Source organism: Adiantum capillus-veneris, chromosome 14, assembly GCF_014529385.1.
Source record: "Adiantum capillus-veneris isolate H3 chromosome 14, ASM1452938v2, whole genome shotgun sequence".
Lineage (NCBI taxonomy): Eukaryota > Viridiplantae > Streptophyta > Polypodiopsida > Polypodiales > Pteridaceae > Adiantum > Adiantum capillus-veneris.
Window position 1 is genome coordinate 108,303,714 of NC_140944.1, and position 8,121 is coordinate 108,311,834.

General features: G+C 37.9%; 1 pseudogene; it reads left to right on the top strand.

Annotated features, from left to right (window-relative positions):
- The first annotated feature begins 7,638 nt into the window (after nucleotides 1-7,638).
- Nucleotides 7,639-8,121, top strand: LOC147442912 (uncharacterized; annotated as a pseudogene).

The following is an 8,121-nucleotide window of genomic DNA, read 5'->3' on the forward strand; positions in this document are numbered from 1 at the left end:
ACCGAAACACAACCGTAACAAGCACCCTCGTACGTGTCTCCCATACATGAAGAAAAGAATAAACCAAGAACAAGATAACCATGTCAACGGGATAGCAAAGCTCTACTGAAATGGATAGAAAATTCATCCTAAAAACAACAAACCAAGAGTAAGAAAACAATAACTTTCCATAACTGCTAAACCACAAATATAAAGTGATAGAAAACCTTGATGAGGATAGCATTGACAGTGACGATTCTTATGGCATCCGCTACCAGGCACTTAGGTCATCACTATCATCATCACCTTTCGTGACAACCAAGGAAGGCCAAAAGAAAAGAACAACAAGTAAGAACAAAAAGTTTGACAAATCTGGATACCAAAGAGCCACATTGGCAAAAAGCAGACATGGATCAAGAAGACAAAGATCTCTGATGAAAAATCACAAGGTCCAATGCCAAAAGGATAACAATCAAAGTCTGCAAGAACGGCTAAGCAGATCCCACAGTCACAAGCTTCCACAACTCAAATTTGGGATGCAAAGAAGTTGATTGAAGCACAGAGAGGGCATGAATTTATTTGGATTCCAAAATAGTTAACACTAGTTTGGTACCAAAATAGGACACTTTAAGTGTCCTTTTTAACAAATTTAAATTAAATGCTACTTGCATTAGATGGTTTATTTAAGAAAACCCTCTTGATATGTGTAAATATGTTAGCTAGAGGGTATTTTAAAAATATAACCTTGCATTTTAGAATCTATCATGGTCAAGAACTATACTCATCAATTTGACCTTCGTAAGATTGCGATTGACGCTTTGAAGAAATCATTTTTATAAGCTCAAAAAAAAAGAAGCGACCTTATAGAAAATTTAAGGTGACTCTTCCACAATTTTGCTATAGATAATTGAAAGTTTCATGTACAAAAAATTTGACTTTGGAGTATATAAAATAATGGAAAGTTCCATGTGTTTGATATCGTCATTTCAAGCATATCGTTGTATACGAAGAAAAATATTTTTCTGATGTATTTGTGAGTTTTAGAAAGTGATACATTGCTTGCCCTTTCCATTGAGCACTCAAGGTGGCAAGTAGGAGGGCTTTCGTATGCAGTAATTATTGGATCGTTTTAAATATTAAAAATTGCATAAGAGAAAACTTTCATATTTTCATTCTTGATATATAAGCATTCAAAACCTCAAATAATATCAAACTTTTCATGTAGATCAACTAAATGTATCAAAGTACGTGGTACATACACAATTGGGGTGCCTAAAACCATGGTTTCAATGTTATTATGGAGAACTCAAGATTTTCAAGAGTTTTTTCCCGATACAAAATTCAAGATAGAGTTCAAGAAATGATATTTAATTGAGTTAGGGAGCCCAAAAAATACGTAGTTTCTTGGTTTAAACATATAAAGTCATTTGTAGTTGTCAAACTGCACTAGAATAGTACCAATTTCATGAGGGGACCTTTGGAAGACCAAAATTATGCTCTTATTCAGCATGTGCTCAAGTATGAAATTATTTCTATAGCTTGCATGTGACTTGAAAACTTATCTTTGAAGTGAATTCCATTGTTTTGTAACACTAAGTGCTAGCACTTGGCTTTAATAAACATAAAAAGGCCATCTCTACAAAAAGATATCATAATTTTATGATTTTTTTGGCAAAACAACTTGAAATTTTACTAAAATTTATGTCTTAGAACATACCAAAATTCTCTCCATACAGATTGTATTTTGATATGGAAAAAAATCCAGTGTTTTCTTTCCCTCATAACCAATCTATGGTAGAAGCAAGGTGTAAAAAACTTATTTCTAGCTTGACAAATAAATTGCCAAAACTTGGTAGAAAAACAAGACACTTTAGTGTCTCGGGACACTTAACTGCCCAATTACAGAACTAGTGTTAAAGGATCAACTCTGACGCCTGAATCTCATCCACAACCAAGAGTACAAGAGCTAAAGCAAAGACCGTTGAAGACTCACACAAAGACAAGGTGGATCCCAAAGAAGTATCTTCAAACACAAACAAAGCAAAGACAAGTATGGGTTCCCAAATGAGCAACATCAACAAAACATCTAGTAGTCACAAGGAAGTGGGTCCCAAATGAAACCAATAAAACTACTATTACTGCATCACTGCTTGAATTCTTTCATTTCCTCCTACAGTTACAGTATAGTTAAAAGAGAACCCACTCTCAGGAATAATGCCAAATACAATAAGTAACCACAAGGCTAAACTGGATATTGAACAAACATCAAACAGATAAGCAAGCCTTCAAAAAATCTCTACAAGCTTCAATCAAGCAAACGACACGGGAGCTTAAAAGACCAACACATTGCTTAGAATAGGAGGACTTGCCAACAAATGCCAATAAGAAAATTTCTTATACCCACATTTTGCACAGCATAAATTTTTCCATGCATAATAGGGCTACATTGCAAGGCCTGCATAGGCACAATTTTTATTTGCACAAGCACAACACATCCCCTTGGTGATACTCTGTTGCCAAGGAGGACTTCAAATAGGAGGGAGGGAGGCATTCTAAATGTGGACCTAATATATATGAATATTAGAGGGAAATGTTTTGTGACTTGTATTAAATTTTTGGGTTTGATTGTGATAATTTTTTGACAAAATTCAGAGTATATGCCCTCATAGTAGAATTACAAGAGCAGTACAGGGAGAAAAGTCATATATGACCTCCTAGGGACATATATACAATGTACATAGCATTTAGAACTCTATTAACTTGATTTTACTTTTTAAATTGAGTTGATTTTTGGTTTATTTAGTCATTTTTGAGATTTTCTTGAGGAAAACAAAACAAAATCCATAATCCATATGAAGAACTGACCAAAGAGATGCCTGAACAGCACAAACAGAAGAAGATGGAAGAAAATGACGACACTCCATGAAGCATGTTTTAAAATCCATACGCACAATGGGTAATGGAAAATTGGTGATCGACTAGACAGAAGCAGCCATCAAGTGTAAAGTTTCCTATGAGACATTTCATGCGACTACAAGGCTCTATATAGGAAATAGATCTTTATACTCTAATCTTCTATCCTAGATATGACTTCATGAAGCCTAACTATTAAAAGGGACTAATAGTACTGACAAGAACATAAGGTGCCAGAGATGCCCATTACTCATTCTTGAGATTGAAATTCAAAAAATTAAGCTTGTAAAGCTAAATGCAAGTCCAAATCAAGCTAGAATTTGTCAGGAGGCTATGCATAGAGAGTACAAGCTAAGGTTTTTTTTTTTTTGTAAAGTCTAACCCCTAGCCAAAGATGCAATTTTTTTTCAAATCTGAAGCCATGATAGACATCCACGTACCCTGTACATCATGTATATGAGTTTTGGGGACCAATGGACCATGATAGCTCATAGATGGTCATCTATTGTACCAAATGATGTTAGAAAAGCCCTTTTCAAAAAAAAGTTACTAACTGGGGTTTGTCAAGGTTTAATTAAGTCATGTATCAAGTAGAAGCAGTATAATGATTTACATAGCACACAAAAGGTAACAGTGGCACTTGCGACTTTGATCACCTTTGATGCAGGAACAAAGGAGTCACCAAGAAAGAAGAGCATACCCAAATGGTAGACAAACCAACCTTTGCACGGTTACATATCTTGTCCTTGATGACGTGGATCAAATGCTAGACCTGGGTTTTTTAACCTCAAATCCAAAAAATTATCTCCGAGATTCGACCTGACAGATAGACTTCTCACTAAAGTGAAACTTGGACTTAATAAGTTCAAGGTCTAGCCAAACAATTTCTATAGAATCCTTACAAAGTTTTCATTGACTCACACGATCTGAAAGCCAAGCATAACTTAAGGATTGACCAGGCTCTTTGTAGTTTTATGTTTATCCACATAGCCATTGTTTCATGTTTTTATATCATTTTTTTAAAAGTTTATAAAATGTTCTTTAATTTTGTCAAAAGGAAAACAAGGGGAAACACAAAAATTTGAATGTTTAACCACCTAATCTGGGTTCGGTAATACACATTATCGTGCCACTTTGCAAGCACAGGGTGAATTATGAAAATTTGCATACATATTCGAAGTTTTATTGTACTTATGAACAATGTTAACAACTGTTATGTAAGCAAGAGGACTGGGATGTATGCTAAATGTGGGTTTCGATGCCCAAAAATGAGTTTCTACCTACGAGCCAAATTTGTAGTGTTTGACGTTCTCTCCATGTCTGTCATTATGACTCGTCAATTGGAGCTACAGTAAAGACGTTATAGCAGTTTTAAGTTGAGATGGTTTGCATATCCATACCGGATTGGAGAGCTGCTCATAAAGAGTCAAAGTTTATGTGAATTCATGGGCCTAAAGTGCTCGTCATGTGGAGCATGTTGGTCTTTCTAGATCGCCATTTAGAGCCCTATTTACCAAGATATGGCCCATTGAAGTTTCACCGAAGGTTGGTTCCATACCAATTTGGTCATCTCGATCAGTGTGCCATCTGGCAGTTTTCATGCTTCAACGCGGTACTCAAATATGGTGCACTTAAAAAGGAAATAAGTGGTCAAGATGAATCTTGCCTGGAATGTCATCTGTTGTAGTGCACTGATTGCTGGATATGTTGGTGAACTTGTGCTCGTTATGCACTACCGTGGTTGAGATTTATGTATAAAGTGGTTCTTTGGCAATGCCCAATATGAAAATAAAAAAGAAGCAATAAGAAATGTGTTGTGCTTGATAGTTCCTTAGTCGATATTTATGCCAAATTTGTTGTGACAAGAAATGCTTTCGTTGATATGTTGTGCGAATATTGTTATTGGAGACTATTGATAGCAGGATATGCCCACTAGCATTGGAAATGCCTAGGTTGATATGTAGTCAAATATAGTGCCCATAGAGAAGCACATGAAGTTTTTTATGAGCTTTGAGTTTGACAATGTCTTCTCATGGAGCGCAGTGCAAGATTATGCCCATAATGGCTATGGCTCAAACAATCGCCTATACTTTCATCTTTTCGGCTTGTGGCGATATCCAAAATATTGACATGAGCAACAAAACTCACGATGATATTGTCAATCGAGGGCTGTTATGAAAGGATGTCATGTGAGGAAATGCCTTGGTTAACGTGTATGGAAAATGGGGTGCCTTTATGGAAAAAAAGGACAATCGGCCGCCCAAGGCAATGGTCCTTAGGGACGCCCAAAGAAAAAAGGAGAATTGGCCGCCTGTTTGAAAATAACACACACCATGTGTGTGGATAGGGAGAAAAAAATGAAAGAGAGTATGGCGAGGGCAGCATGGTCACCAAGGAAGGAGGTAAATTAGCTCGCACTGGGCTCTACAGTGCTCGGATCCGCATGACCATGAAGCAATTTGCATTCGAGAGGTCACTACATAGAGATTTGGTGCAATTTTGTGTGACTTTGGTGTTGTTCGAGGCGGCATGCCACATTAGTAGGGAAATTTTTTGAGCTCCCTAGAAACGACGATGCCGTCGTTTCTTAGTGAGGGGAGGATATTTATAGAGAGTTCTCGTAGACATGCAAAGGGGGGGGGGATAGGGGGTGAACGGGAGGAGAAGAAGGGGACATACAATGTGAAGGGTGGAGGAGGGTGCAACAAAGATCTCAAAGTTGATAACGGCTCTCTATTGCTCTCTCTCTCTCTCTCTCTCTCTCTCTCTCTCTCTCTCTCTCTCTCTCTCTCTCTCTTGGAGCGAGGAAGTATACAGCAGGGAAGGTGAACGAATAGAGAATCTCGGACGTCGAAGCCAAAGAAGTTGAAGGGAAGGAGAAACAGTGGAAGGAGGTGAATGAAGGTTCTCGGATCCAATCTCTCTCTTGTTCTCTCTTGATTAAGTAAAGAAAAAGGTAGAAGCTCTCTCTCGAACTTAGATTTGGCAAAGGAAGAGATTGGAGTGGAAACAAAATGTTGTGAAGGGAGAGGAAATTAGGAGAAAGTGTTGAGTTTATATGTGAAGCTACTCAGTATATGGCTTCTCTATGTATGGCACCAACGTCCCCTCTATATATACATCATCTCATGTGTGTATTCTACACACTTTGGGGTTCTATTCCAGTGCTCTCTCTCTGTTTCAACATGGTATTAGAGCAATATGTTTTTGGTTTCTATTTTTCTCTTGATTGAAAACGATTCTGAAAAAACCAAAGCCCCGGAATCGATGTGGTCTACAACTTTGGAGAAGAAAGTTTTTTCAAATTCTGCACTGATTTTGAGTTATCGTTTGCGGACTGCGTACATACCTGAAAAGAAACTTTCATTTTATGTTTTTGATTTTTCTCTTGATTCAAAACCATTTTTCAGAAACTACCACTACAGGCACCGGAATCGATGTGATCTACGGCTTTGCAGTAGAAAGTTTTTTCAAATTCTGCATTGATTTTGAATTATCGTTGGCGGACTGCGTACATGCCTGAAAAGCAACTTTCAAGTTTTGTTTTTTTATTTTTCTCATGATTAAAAACGATTTTGCAAAAATTATTTGCTTGAGCCATCGGAATCGATATGGTCTACAACTTTGCAGAATAAAGTTTCTCTAAATTCTGCATCGATTTTGGGTTATCGTTTCGGACTGCGAATATGTTTGAAAAGCAAAATTTTACTTTTTGCTTTCGATTTTCCTCATAATTGAAAACTTCTCAATTATATTTTCTCTTTATCAATCATATATTTGTTACTAACGTAACTTTGCTGCAGAAGCCAGTTACATATCGTTCCGATTCAGCCGAGCCGTTGATGATCGTCCAAATTCTATCGAGCTACTGTTGGTACATGATCTTTTGTTATATGATATACTCGTTCATTGATTCTCGTATAATTATTCTTCTAGAGATATAGTTTACACCGTTTTATAGATAATCTTTCGTTGATACCAGAGTGATTTTGATGGTACCATGATGATGTTTTGTTAGACGTACTTTGGTCATGGTGATTTTCGTTGATACCGTGATGATATTTCGTTGATACCATGGTTATTATCGGTGATGCCATGATGATATTTCGTTGATTCCATGGTTATTCTCGATGATACCATGATGTTGTTTCATTGATACCATGGTTATTCTCGGTGATATCATGATGTTGTTTTGTTGATACCATGGTTATTCTCGATGATACCATGATGTTGTTTCGTTGGTACAATGATTATTCTCAGTGATATCATGATGTTGTTTCGTTGATAGCATGGTTATTATCAGTGATACCATGACGTTGTTTCGTTGATAGAATAATTATTCTATGATACTTTTCGTTGATTTATTCATTTTTATTGATACAATGATGATTGTTAATAATGTGGTGTGTGGTCGTGCAGGTAGAGTCCGGCCACCTAGTGTGGTCGGACACGTTATGGTTGTAACCAACTCTCTATACTTAATATAAGGAGCTGCTCTCCGATAGAGGGGGCAAGCCTAGTTTGGTCCCGTTTTGTGTGTACACCATATTGGTGGAGGAGACGGGCAGTTAGGAATCCTTCTTGGGTTTCTTGGGTTCCCCAATTCATGATGGAGTTCGCCATTGATACGGGATGAGAGAGAGCGAGATAGTACTGTCTCTTTGCAGGGAGTTTTTCTGCAACATCCTTGCACCTCCCACATTTCTGTTGCTCCCCTTATCACCCAGCCCTTCTTCTTCTCAAACAATGAAGACAACTCTCAGCATCCTCACTGCCTGTTCTGTAGAGTTTCGCCATGGCAGGTCGTAGTAAGGCGCCCAGCAAGAAGAGAATGTCACGCAGCCTATGGGCTTTTCTGATGTTTCTTCAGCGATAGCAGGTCGCCCTAGCTTCTCTGCCCATGCTATGTGCAATTCAGTTTTGGCTGCATCATGAGGAGCTTCTCTCTTACGAGGGATTTGCATCAATGACCATACGCTGCTGCTGTTTCACTCATAGTAGAGGTAGTAGTTGCCACTCCAATCGCTTCTCCATCATGAGCATCATGATGATCACCTTGTATGTGAGCCTCTCGATTGTAACTGACGTGGTACGACTCCATTTCCTACATCAAGCGGCGCCCAATGCATACCTCTTCTTCACCTCATTTTGTCCAGGTATTGTTGGCGTCAAGGCCTTGGTATTGCTCACGAGCCCAACATCTGTAGCTCTACTTTCTTGTTTTCATAG